Raw genomic sequence first — 13,846 nt, 5'->3', positions numbered from 1 at the left:
GCCTTGAAAGCAGCCTATCCACAATGCTGCTTTTTCCTGCTCATCTTCAGCTTCCTCTCCTGGCACATACAGCAGTTTCTCAGGGCATCTGCACTCAAACAGGCAGTGCAAAAACCAGTTGATTGCAAAGCCCCTGCTCCAAACAAGCACAGAACCTTCTGTCAGTTATGGAGTAACCTAAACTGGTGCCATGGAAAAAACACAGGATCTGCTGGACTCAGTTTGGCAGAAAACATCAGGCAAGTTCCAAATCTAATATAACAGCTACAGTGGGAAGGGTCCTGCTCCTCCTATCAGAAGCTTACTAAGTCTGAAGTTCCAGAAAGCAAAGTACAGAGGTTTTTGCTAGAGGTCCCCAGAGTCACAACCTTACCAAACAGTGTGCTACCAGTTCTCTGGAGAATAAGATCAGACATTTCAGCAGGCAGGTGGTGGGACTGTTGCTGATCGTGTCCATACCCACCTCTTCCCTTTTCCCACAACCCCTGCCAACAATCTGAGCATTCAGACAGCAGTTAGAGCACAGAGGTGAAGACAACTCTAAAGCATTCAGGCCCAGAAGTTCTTCCTGCAAGGGCAGGATGGAGCCAACAAGCTCAAACTGTTCCTTGCAAAGACTTCTTCACACGACCAAAGGCAAAATGGTTTTGGAGAGAACCAGCTCAGACCTTCCAAATAGCTCCTGGGAGCAAGGAGTCAACCTCGCAGCAGCGCTTAGAGGTGGCCTGTCCTCACTTCCTCACAGCCACTAAGATGATACATTGCCATCACCTCAGTGATAAATCCCACCTCTATGTTCCTCTGCAAGTCCAAACCAGACACTCTGAAGATCGCCCAAGCCTGGAGTTATTTCTCCTCTTGGCCATCTTCCCACACTTGACCAGGGAACAATTTTAAGCTTGAAATGAAAGTGCATTCAAGCAGCCACTCCTCGTCCTGCCAGTTGTCCAACACCAAGACTGGCTGTAGGATGAAATTCCTAGTAACAGCAGCTTACCCTTCCAAATGAAATGCTGATCTTTGGGTGCAGTGCTCTCCAGGGCAGTCACCAACCCAGCCTTTGCTGTGTTTAGCTCAAAAGGATTGCTGAGGACATAGCTGCACTAGCTACCCAGCACAGACTGGCACCATGTCAGGACCCAGGGGTTAGTCCAGCAAGTGCTTTCACGTTATGTGGCCTTACAAAACCAGAACCACCAGACAAAAACAAAACTGTGATCATGTAGATGCAAACTTAGAGGGGCATTTAATTTGTGGGGCACAGTAAGTTTGGGGTCAAGAAGAGCTTATGCAGCAGCAGGTCTCTAGCTGTCTGCTCCAGGGGTTCATTTCCCAGAAGGATCTTCCATCAGTCAGAGGGAGAGCACAGCAAAGATACACTAGGAAGCAGCACCTCCAAGGGACGGACACAGCTCTGCCCTTGGCACTTCAGTCTGAACCACAGAACTGCCCCAAGCACAGACCCTCAGCACATACACACCTCATGGTCCCAGCATCGCCTGTAAGAGGATGGCTCAGGGTCACTCCTGATGTCTTTGACACCAGACTGGGAAAGGAGCCAATCCAATGCCTTCTATGTTTTCCTGGAAAGCACTTTCAAGAAAACATTCAGGCTGTGTATGTACCAGAGCCACACTTTCAGAGGAAGACATACCCCAGTCAAGTTTCTTAGACCTAGGCCATACCAGAAGAGTTAAGACAGAAGTATTAGATACTGGCTGAAGATACTTGATAGTCACAGTAAGCAACCACACACCACAAAGGTCCATCCCTCAGGAGAAGAAAGCTGCTCTGAAATCTCAGCCAGGGTTGAGATGAAGGTCAGTGGCCAAGGATGACTGTACCAGAAGTCTCCTCTGTGCAGCTGCTGGCAGCCAGGCAGGAGAAACACTGTGAACCTCTGACAGCAAGAGAATGATCCAGCAGGGAAAAGTGCTGTCAAGAAGCTGAAAAAAGGGAGTGTTGAAACTGCTCCCATTGCAGAGGTTAATGGAGACCTGGAGTGCACACTGCAAGAGTTAGTCTTCCTCCTCAACATACCTGAAGAGGCGACTGTGTGCTCAGCTCTGCCACTACATGACAGCAAGAGAAAAATCTCCTTTATCCCCAAACAGCTTTTCAGAGGCCAAAGCCAAGCAGAAGAGCTTCTGAAAATAAATTAACAGTCCTGTGGCAAGTGAAGAGGTGAGACAACACCAAATACGTGCCTTTAATTTTCAAGTGTCCGATTTCTGTTGTCACTGAACTGCACCAACCTGGGGAAGAGCTGGAAGCATTCCTGCTTGCTCCAGCTCCGACCGTGCATTAAGCCCCAGCCAGAGGGGCTGGTGCATTCCAGCCTTGCAGCAATCCACTTAGAGAGCTGCCTTGGGGCCCATTTCTGCCCCCCCCCCCCCCCCAACTATGGGGCTGCTGCTCAACCTGCTCTGGTGAAGATCTGAGCACTAGCTGAACGAGGATCATCTCTTGCTGACTTCCAGGGAGGCAAGCAAAGCCCTTCCTACAGAAGTGACTATTCCCCGTGTGCTAGGGCTAGCATCTTCAGCATGGTCATCACACCAAGAATGAATCCAGTCTTCAGACAGGGATGTAAAGCTGCTCTATTACTGTCCCAGACATCCAGAAGACACAGGATGCCTATGAGATGACAGCAGACAAGCTTTATACCAACCAAAGTCCCGAGATGGTGAAAACAACTTCGCATTAAAGCAACAATAGGAAACAAGTTCAACCCCCCTTTCAGCAACAGACTCAGTTCTTCTATTTTTCTAGCTGTAACCAAGATGCAGATACAGCTGAGGAAACAAAACAGAAACAAGTTATTTTGGATACTGTTTTGTAAACAGATGCACAGCCAGTTACCTAACCATGGGAACATTAGTGTGAGCAGGCTCCGAGAGGGAGCAGAACACTCGCAGGTTATTTAGCTGCAAGCTTTGAGCAGCTTGCATCACCTCCATCAGTAAATTTCCATGAGTCTGCACCATCAGCAGCTTATGCTGCCAGATACCTAGAAGAATTTAAGTGCCATCTCCCTTGGGTACCATGGGATGGTCCCCTCCTACTTCAGCTACTAACAGTCACAACCACGAGGACAGTTAAGAGGAGGTATTGCTACAGCTAACTTAATTACATTAATTGACAAGAGATCTGACTCAACTGCTACAGAGCCTGGTGCAAGCTACTCCCTGTAGCAGGGATGCCTTATCCTTAGGGAAAGGGTGTAACAACACAAGTGAGTCACCTCACACAGAGCAGGCCACCACTTTGACATAATTTACACCAGGACAGCTTACTGATTCAGTATGATCTGTCTACCCTGGCAGGCTTCAAACCAGGGAGACACTACTTTGGGTGGTTTAAAAAGCTGCATACAGCTCACTGAGGCACCAAAAAGCAAGACATGAAAACAGGGAAACTGAGCAACGTGAGAAGTAGGGTCTTCTGCACAAATTAACACGGCAAGTGCCAGCGTGTACGAGATCCATGGACAGAAGATCATGATCAACATCTGTGATATCAAGGGAAACACCGAACATAGAAGCACAGTATTAGATGTGCAGCACAACAGAGAATATTAACTCAGTCACACTGTGGCCACATTACCCAATGTGACACGAGCATTACAGAACAGAGCCAAGGACAGCAGCAGAGTGCAGAGCTGGGGGCAGAGAAAGCAGTGCTACAGAGACAGGCCAGAGGCAAAGCCCTTCCCTGCCACCTTCACCTCACAGTGGTTCACCATTGCCCACCACACTGTGCTGAGCAGCCCAAAACTCCAGTTATTGCCCAAGACCACACACTGGGTGGTCACACAGACACTCAGACATGGACACACAACTTCAGGGAGTTGTCAAGAATGCACTGGGAAGTTCAATACCACCGTCCAAACTAAAACAACCCTTTGGTTTATTGTCTTAAAGACTCCGGCCTGATCTTTCTCTTTGCTCACTTCCGCAGTGATCCTGAAGAAGGAGCATGATTTAATGTTAACGTTAACACAGTTTGATTTTGCACAATCACTGGAAGCCTCTCACTACCACACTGCTGCTTTTTTCACCACGAAGTTACATTCTAGGATGTTCTGTCCTTTTCCTATCCAGCTGGATTGCAGCAGTAGCCCTCCTTGTTACGCATGTAGCACTCTGAACACAGGAAAGCACAAGAGCATTTCAAGCTAGAGATAGGTTCCAGTCAGCAAATAATCTTGAAGTTCCCAAGTCCAGGATATTATCAGAGAATGCACTCGGGAATGTAAGGAAAGAACTGCCTTATGGTTTAATTCAGCAGCGCCTGCCAGAATGAACAACTTTGCCTTAGGCTTTGGTTCTTGCACATTAGATGCAAGAAGCTTCAAAACATTACAGTTTGACACTTTAGATTTCACATATACAACGTATACCCTCTGTGCATTAGTATCAGAGCAGTCATTAGTTTGTTAGTTATGTATGTGTGAGAGCAATATAGTGCAAAGAGCAATGGCATGGAATAATAATTGCTCCTGAAGTTTTAAAGGTAGCAGTGTGGTTGTGGTAGGCGTAAGTCACGCTCCATCCCGTGATGTTCTGCTGTCATTCTGAGTGCTCAGCCCCTTAACAGACAGGGAGGTTGTCCTCAAGGTGCCAGGGAAAAAGCCAACAGGCAGAACCCAAGAGCAAAACAGAAGGCACCACCCAAAACTCTGGAGGGACATTACACCTCAAAAAACCCCAGACCACAACTAAGCGTAAGTTTCCCTACATCCAGACAACCCACTGTCCCCCTTCCATCCCTCTTCCTGCTAGTGAGTGCTGCAGACACCTCTGTGCAGCCTGACAAGGTGAGCAACAAACACTTGCTGCCTCTCAAGGCAAGAAATACAGCCACAAACTCAAGACATGAACAGTTAAGCAATTGCACTCTAAGGCACGTGTGCAGAACCTGCAATCACAACACTTGAACTTGGTCATTTCCAGTATCTCTGAGAATAGTGGTCCTGGCACCTAACAGGTTACCAAGTAGCAATTCAGATGTGGTATTAAGCAGCCTGTTTTCTGGAAGTGTTTATCAATACTAGGAAAATTTCCTAATCAGACACTCCTTTCTAAGCAAATTCACTTGTTTTATCAATGAGACTTTACCATAAAGCCAGCTATGAAATTTATTCATAAATTTCATCTATAATGATCCTATAAGAGGAAATATCAACTCTAGTTTTTAGATACTGGAACATGCAGAAACCATGCAGAGACCAGAGTTCCCATATGCACACAGAACATGCAAAGTTCCCCCTTTGGCAGATACTGCTGGACTATTTCTTTCCTACATCTGTGATTGTAGCTGTGTGAAAACCCCAGCTCTGATCTTTACCACTTAGAGATGCACGAAAACAGCAACCAAAGCATCAGCCCACAGAGCTGAGAGCTGCAGCACTTGCTTCTCAGCGAGAGACACTCCACTAGCAGCCTAGTGATCCTGCTCACTGGACCTTGATGCATTACACAAGACAAACTCCAAGACAACACAGCCAGAAGCAGCCACACTCAATCAAGAGCAGTGCCAAGGCTGGCGTGCATCAGCTGTGGTATAGATGAACAGGCTCAGAAAACCTCAGTACAAGAGGCCAACTGAACAGCATCCACTGCCCTTTCAAGTAAGAAAGACTATTAGTAGCTAGAAGCCAGCTGCATGGAGCAAGCAGACAATATATGACCATAGGTCTGCCCTTGTCACAGCACAGCATGCACAGGTTCTCCTAAACCAGCACAGACCTGCCCATGAAAGCTTAAGCACGAGTGGCGGCTCCTGGGGACACTCACTGCAGGAGCTCACACTGCCTCTGTAGGCAGGCGTACAGGTTTGCAAACCCACTTACTAGCTGTTCACAAGCTGCCTGTAATCCTGCAAACAGGATTAAGCATCAGTTTTAACACTGTTGAACTGACAGTTCGGCTTTCAGCATGAGGAGTTGGTCTGGCAGCATTATCCAGCTATGCTTCCCTTCCATCTTTCAAGTTTCTCACTGTTGGCCAAACCACAGCGCAGCAAGTCTGCCCAAAATATGCAAATACCACTGACACAGCAGTGATTCACATCCTCAGAGTGTGTCACTACTGGCTGCACAAGGAGATCTTTAAGACTGAAAGCAGCCATGTGCCACCCTTGTCCACTTTGTGTTTGCATGTGACAAGGCACCAGTAGTTCTCAGCACGAGCATGAAGAGCCCAAGCAAGCACAGACCTTGGTTCACCAACGTATCTTCCTTCTGCTGAGGTGTTAGAAAAGAACGGACAAAACTTAAAAAGCAACTTTTTCTTTAAAGCAAAGAGAAGGACTCTCATCTTTTGCCACTCACTGACCAGCAGTTATCAAGAGATAAAGACACACCAAGAAGAAAGTCCTACTCTTGTCATTCTGAAGCACAGCAGCTTAGCTCAATGGGAACCTGAGGCTTCCACACATTAAGTAACTTCACTTTTAGCCATCCACTTAAGACCACCTGCTCTGTAACTTTGTTTTGAGTACAAATCTGTACTTTGTTAGCCTCCATCTCCGGGTGATGTCTGCAGGAGCTCTGTTTCCCAAGTGTACGTGGCCGCTGCTGCTACAGGATCAGGCAGCTCTAGTTTCAAACTCTTTATCAGAGATCACACAAACCAACGTGATTTTCCTCTCCAGGTCCTGGCTTGCAGGATGCAGTCTGTTGACTTACAATCTGAACAAGCACTCGGTGTCACAACCAATTGCTGATGAAAGAACGCCTGCAACTCCAGTGCTGGAAAGATGCCCAGGCAAACTTGTAGCACTTTTCCCACCTTATCTTTCAGACAGGAACGCCACTTCCCTTAATATCGCAGATCTATTTTGCAGACTTACACTTAAGTGCCCACTTGCTTTTCCCTGGTAAGCCGGATGCTGCTCACCATCCTGCAGGTGACCATCTTCTACAAAGATACCTTTTAAAACTGGTTTGAATGACAGGTACATACCCTTATCCCTAAATTTCAGAGAACTCGGTAGAAGAGCACATTCATTTGCAGGACATTAGGTTTTATGTTTCTCTTCCCATCCTCAAGCTCTCAGCCTACCTTGGTTAGCACCTCAATGTTTCCTTCTGCAAGTGCATCATTATAGAGGCCAACCAAGGCAGTCTGAGGGACTCAAGAAACCTGCAAGTACTGCAGGAAGGCTTGTTCAGAACCTGGCACTGGAGATTATATGGTGGTCAGATTATCTGATGTACACTTGGCATTCAAGTCTGCCAAAAGTCATCACTGGCAGAAGAACAGAGCAACTGAGAATATCAGACCATGGACTCATCCACAGAATTATCCCCGGTTAACCCCCTGGGGCATAAGCAAGTTTGGGGGATAAGGAATTCCATGCAGAGTCTTATTCGGAAAGAATAAGCCTTTTCACAGCAACTTGCTCATGTAATAAAGGAATGTGTTGGGGTTAACAGTATTTAGACAAGCCCGTAAGTAAGGACAGAAGGACTAGTTCCTTCTAGAAAGCAACCTATTCATAGCCTTTAATGGAAACCCCCAAATACTTTGGAATTAGCCGTTTTGCTGTATTAAGGGAAACTTTATCTTACCCTTTCCATAGATGAGGTAGTTTTCTACACACACTGAAAATTGAAAGCATGCTAAAAATATACCTAAACTTACACACCATGCATTATTTGCAGATGAGCTTTTAACTCTTCCTGAATTAAATCTGCCTCACAACTGCATCCTAAATAATTTCAATCTTAGTCCTTTATGCATTAATTTTTTCCTCTATAGTAACTCTAGCTCTAGAAGTCTTAAGAATCAGGTCCCCTTGGTGTAGGTTGCTTATAGCAATCAGTGACCAGTGTCAGGAGAGAACTAAAACATTTCCTGCCCTCTACAGCTTTTAACCAATGTTGGTTAAAAAGCAAGGTTAGCATCTTTGGCCAGACAGGTAGCTATTTTAAGATCAAGAGCACTACAAATTAACATGATTCAAATGCAATTGGTCTTTCAAGTCACATTTGCTCCCCAAAGAGGACACTTATCAAGGGTTCTAAGGGAATAGACAAAGTGAAACACATTTTGTCTTCATGCTATGAGCTGCTCCAGCCTTTCATCTTAAAAACCCAGCAGTTCATAAGATAAATTAGAAAGAGGAGTCTGTCAGCAGAACTGCTGAAAACCAGTTTTGATCCTTGCAGGAAAACAGCCAGGAATTTCTCTCACCCTGAAAAAGTCAGCTTGTTTCAGCTTCCATATTCCATGAAATTTAATCTCTTTTGTCTGAATACAAGGCTGCCTAAAACAAGGAAGGCACAAGGGAGAAGATGTACTATTGTGCTTGCCAAGCAAATGCCAGCCCTGATAGATTACACTTAGAGCAGCCCAAGCCAAAGCGTGCAGGTGCAGTGCCTGGGGTTCCTGCTGAGCAGGGGGGGCAGCACCCAGCAGGGTGAGAGCTCCAGATACTCCCCACAAACAGGGACAATCCGAGCACCTCCTTCCTAATACCAGACTAATACAGATAGAACAGACTACATGCTTTTCTGTGAGAGCCAAGACAAAGCCCCTTTATCAAAAGTGGCAAATTGAAAGCATTACCTGCTTACCAAGTCAGACACTGCAGAGCATCCTGCCTCCTATTAGTTAGTATTTGAGCAGGCTGTTACAGCTCAAGACACAGCATCAAGCACACTGTGCCATGCTCTCAACAGACCCCTTACAAGAGAATGGATAAAGCTGAGGATTAACGCATGGGAGAGATCCCACAGCGCAAAACACATCCTCACACACAGTCTTCACAGCGATGAGTTTCAGGAAATAAGAAGCAAGTTCCCAGCATTTTGGCAAAGAGCAGACCTAAGCCATGAAAGAAGCCCAGTTCTCTGCTATGTTACCATCTCCGAGCTCATACATGAGGTCATACAACTCAAACGCTGTTGGCTTTCACAATCTCATCTCATAGCTCTCGGCAGCCCAGTTAACCCCATTATCTACTTAAGTATTCCCACAGTGGAAACAGCCGTCTTGCAAGTGTTGGAAAGGCAAAAGACCCCAAAACCCTCCTCAAACTGCCACCCTGGTGACATATCAGCCTCTCTGACTGATGGCAGGGCTAGACAGACAGGCTCAGTACAGCTGGTACCCAGCCACAGGCACTGGAACCTGTCCTGGTGTGACTGGAATGCAGCCGAGTGGGTACTCGGGTTTGTAGCATCACAACTGGTTGTTAACAGGGCTCAAGTGAAGCAGCACAGCAATAACTGGAGACTTTGGGCTTCCTGCCAGGTATTTATTTTAAGTAAGTGAGCTCAACAAGAGACAGGGCAGTGAAGGTAGTTTCAAGAAAGTGGTTATATTACACCTCTTCCATCATCGCTTCTGAAACAACAGCTTTAAAATCACAGCTGTAATTCAGGCTAATTTAAAAGCTCTATATCATCTCTGAAACCTATTGTGCTCCCAGCTGTTGATTACCAGGGTGGATGCGATGAGGGGAATATTAGGAACTGCCTCCCAGCCACCTCTCAGTGATGCTGCAGCTTGTGACATCACGATCATCTCCATGGTGACAGAGTAACACAGATTAATCCAAACAGGAGGAGGCCAATTAGAACAAGAAAGCTCTTTTGTGGTTGGAACCGTAGTAATTGACAGAAATAAGAGAAGCTGTTGTAGAAAGTCCATTGTTCCAACAATAAAAACCTTGCTTTTTAGTTTGCCAGGTGAACCTAAAACCCCCAAAGCATGGCCAAGTATAAAAAAAGCCCTTCTAGCCTGGAAAACCCATGATATCATTTGCTTCTTTCCCAGCACAGCCTGTTCTTTAGAGCTGGGATCTTGCTAGATCATTTTTCCTTCCCCCTCACGACAAGTTCTCCTTTCCATTGTAGCCTGCCCACATGTTTAGGAGGCTTCTCAGCCCACCACACTCAAGCAAAGCTCCCAAGTGCCTTTCAGCTTGCTCCAAATTAGCATCACATGCATGTGTGGGGGGAACAGACAAAAGAAACCAACCCAAGGCCACCGATCCACAGTGACTCATGCCAGCTGAGACTCCACCTTCAAGGATTATTAAGCACACTCAGGATTTGAAATAGGTGATATGAACAAGATCTGGACCCTCTAGTTATCTATGCTATGTTGTTTTCGACTTGCAAATCAATAACAGACATAGAGGAGCAGTCTTTGCTAGTGTAAGTTATATTGTTACCACGCTGCTGGGGACATGCTAAGCCAAATCTGGCTCCCTGACTGATCTCCACTCCCCAGCCTACAGTGCCTGTTAGTCAGGAAGCTCTTGCTGCAGTCCCAGAGCTGTTCTGTTCTCCTGCAATTCAATGGGAAAGAAAGACATGTCACTCTGGCAGGGGAAACAGAAAACAGAGGTCCCTAATACTGGGCATGTGGAGTCTGGGCAGTCATCAGGTTTTGTGATAAGGGACACAGCTGTCTAAAACTCTAACTGAGCCAACTTGAAGTGATGCTGAAACGCATCACACCATGAGAATTAGCATAAACCAGCTGTAACAGGTACCCTCAACACTGTGGCAGCAGCAGTTCTCAGTCATAACCCAGCCCAGTGAGAGTCTTCATACACCACACTTCTACAGGCTCCTACCTCAGTCTGGTAAATTACTTCACACCCAACAGCAGGAGTTAGTTAAGGCATTAACAGTGACCAGGGTTACTGCCAGCATTCACCATTAAAAACAAGCCATCCTGTGGCACACTTATGAGGAAGAGGACAACAGGACTCCCTCAAATCACTGCCACTAGATGCTCACATTCCTGCACACTCCCCTCTGCAGGACAGCACCCAAGCAGCTCTGGTTTTCACAAGCTAGATTTCTACTCTCCAAACAAGCTTTGGCTCACTTCAGTTCATTCTGGCCTGGTGTTCCTGGTGCATGAGCTCATTCACCCAGAACCGCAATCACATCCACCTGCTGTCTGAACATACCATCACCCTTACCCAAAGCATGTTTCCTAACAGAGCAAGAGCACAGAAAACATGATTTGCTGTTTGAGCCAGGCCTTGCAGCACTAAGAAGAGACATCAGCTGCAGAAGGGAAAGCAACCTGAGGGAAGCAGAAATAATAACTCTGGCAATAACCAGCCTCTAACGTTATTTTTAGAGCTGCCTCCTCCAGCACCCAAGATATTCAGAGCCCTGAAACAAATAAATCAAAGGTAAGCGCACAAATAGCAGTGCCAGAAGAAAGCAGACAGTGCTTCAAAGCTTACTGCTGTCACAACACCAGCAGCCCAAACGGCTGGCCCCGTTCTGTCCTTCCATTTGAGGCGGCCCCATTAGTCTGATGTCTTTGCTCCATCACAGCAAGCTCATGGAGCTTCACTGACTGCACTGGAGCTGTGTGCTGGGGAAGCTGTTGTAGAAAGTACAACTGTGCTGGCTCTGCCGTGGGACACCATCCACTGCTATCGGGGACCGGGCACAGCGGTTAGAAGAGGGGAAAAGCCATGGACCTTCATCCCTGCCTTTTGGAGCTTGCTGCATTTAACAGCCAACGTGACAGGCTGGGGAGGGCTCCCCTGCAGGCCTGGCAACCCATTGCCCCTTCAGCCCGGCCACCTCCCCGGGCACACCGGAGGGGCCCGCACCGGTTCCCCCGCCGCCGGTGTCACTCACCGGAGCAACGGCCCCGCTCCGCCGTGACCGAGGCTGGAACGGCCCGTGCGGGGCTCGAAGCGCGGGGCGGGGGGTCCCCCTCACCCGGCTCCGGGCCGGGCCGGCCGCGGGGCCAGCGCAAGCGCCGCCGCTCCGCCCCGCGCCCCGGAGAACCTCCGGCTGAGCGCTGCCGGCCCGGCCCCGCGGCGGCAGCGGGGCCTCGGAGCAGGAGCAGGCCCGGGACCCGGGCCCGGCCGCTTACCTCGCCCTACGGCCTGCTGCAAAGAGCGGCGGCCGCAAAGCGCGGGCGGCGGGAGGGGAGCGGCGCGGGCCGGGGCCTCGGGGGCCGCCGCCGCGCTCTGACCGGGACACGGAGGGGAGGGAGGGCAGCGCCGGGCAGGGCCAGCAGCGCGGCCGGGGCAACCACCGCGGGCACCGCAGGGGCGGGACGCCCTGTGAGCAGTTCATGCAGCCCTGAGAAACCCCCTTCGAGGCCCCTCACGCCGGCCCCGGGCAGCTCGGCACTGGGACGGCTCCTGCTCGCTGCCCTCACGCAACGAGCACTGCTTCCCTTTTCATAGACTCACAGGATGATTTGGGTTGACGGGACCTTAAAGCTCATCCAGCTCCAACCCCCTGCCACGGGCAGGGACACCTTCCACTAGAGCAGGTTGCTCCAAGCCCCTGTGTCCAACCTGGCCTTGAACACTGCCAGGGATAGGGCAGCCACAGCTTCTCAGCCTTGCAGACCAGGCAGTCCTGGTGCCACACAGACTCTGTCCTCTGAAGCACTACAAAAGGGTATTAGAGCATCACACAGATCAACAGCCAAAAGCCGGGGATGTCCCCAGCCGCTGCCCGCAGTGAACAAGCGCATCAGGTGAAACCAGCCTGCCACAGCCAAGCCATCCACCGAAAGCACACACACCAGTGTGCACACCCTGCACAGCTGACAGGGAACAGCGTCTGCACCAGCTGACAAGACAACTGAAGACACATCCATACAAACTTTGTCTTTCCCTTCCACCACAGACCCCATTTCCCCCGTTCAGCCCGATTCAGTGACTTAGGTATGAATGACTCCGGAGCGAGCAGGGCTGCAAGATCCTGCCTTGGCAGCCTCCTCTTAGCAACCCAGAGCATTCTGCAGCACTCATCTCCAGTGAGCATGTTAACAGAGCAGCGATAAAAGCTAATGTGCGGCGTAATATCACTATTAGCAGCAGCAGCCTCCAGAATGCCCTAGAAGATTGCAGGGTGACAGTGAGATGCAGACACTGGACCCTGGTGCCAAGCGCAAAGGCCAGCAGCAGCAGCGCCATGGCTGAGGGAACAGGCTGCACCCAGGGTTCCCCTGCTCAAAGCCTTGCTCTTGTCACACTGCAAGCTTGAGGGTTACTGAAACTCAATGCTTTCAAAGCAAAGTAGCTACTTTGTCCAGGACCGGAGCTCAGGAGGTGCAATCACTGTCTGGCACTCTTATTTCCAAGGGATCAGAATAAGCGCCTGCTCAGGCACTGGGAAAAGCTCTCTAGCTCTATTCTACCAGTATCCACCTTCTCCCTGGAAAGTCCCAGTCCATGTTGTACAAGGCTGGGCACTGCACCAGCTCTGCATCACCAGGGCGCTTGCTTTGCTCAGTAGCAGCACTGAGGCGCCAGAATTCCCAGCCCAGGACTGCTGCTGGAGCAGCAGGTCAGACAAGAACACACTGGTCACCGTTCAACAGAGCACACCAAAACCTGGAAGAGTTCCTGGACAGAAATGTCATGACTCAGGACTCCTTGTTTGGGGCCAAGCTGAGAGGCAGAGAAAAGCCTCAGGGTTCAAACAAGGAAGAGAAGGGCTCCCAACAAAGCCATTGCTCAAGTGACCTTACAAGAGGCAAGGAGACCGGTGCTGCAGCAGTGTGCTGGCTCACGAGCTGCCCCAACAGACACTGCTCTCCAGCAGAGCAGCACTGGCTAATGGGGCAGCAGCACAGCCCCTAACATGGGCCTTTAGGAGAGGGTCCAGGGATCCCCCTGGGGACAGCTCCACAGTAGCCTTTGGGTCACTTTCTAGCTTCAGACACAGATAATTGTCCTACGTAGGAGGCCTAAGTAGGATGCAATATCCATGTATGCTTTAGCTTCCCAATTTTAGCTTTCAATTTAATGCAGCTGTAGATACACCCACCCTGGTAGGAAGTTTTAGGCTTGGAGATCCCTCTTGAGCACAGCAAATGCTCTGCTGGAG

The 13,846-nt window shown here is 49.0% G+C and overlaps 1 protein-coding gene across 8 annotated transcripts in view; it reads right to left on the bottom strand.

Moving 5' to 3' along the window:
• DLGAP4 (DLG associated protein 4) overlaps positions 1-13,846 on the bottom strand; it is a 134,823-nt gene that overhangs the window by 19,551 nt on the left and 101,426 nt on the right. The window lies entirely within an intron of this gene.

Source organism: Strigops habroptila, chromosome 13, assembly GCF_004027225.2.
Source record: "Strigops habroptila isolate Jane chromosome 13, bStrHab1.2.pri, whole genome shotgun sequence".
NCBI lineage: Eukaryota > Metazoa > Chordata > Aves > Psittaciformes > Psittacidae > Strigops > Strigops habroptila.
The sequence above is the reverse complement of the archived record's forward strand: the minus strand, read 5'-3'. Positions and strand labels throughout refer to the sequence as shown.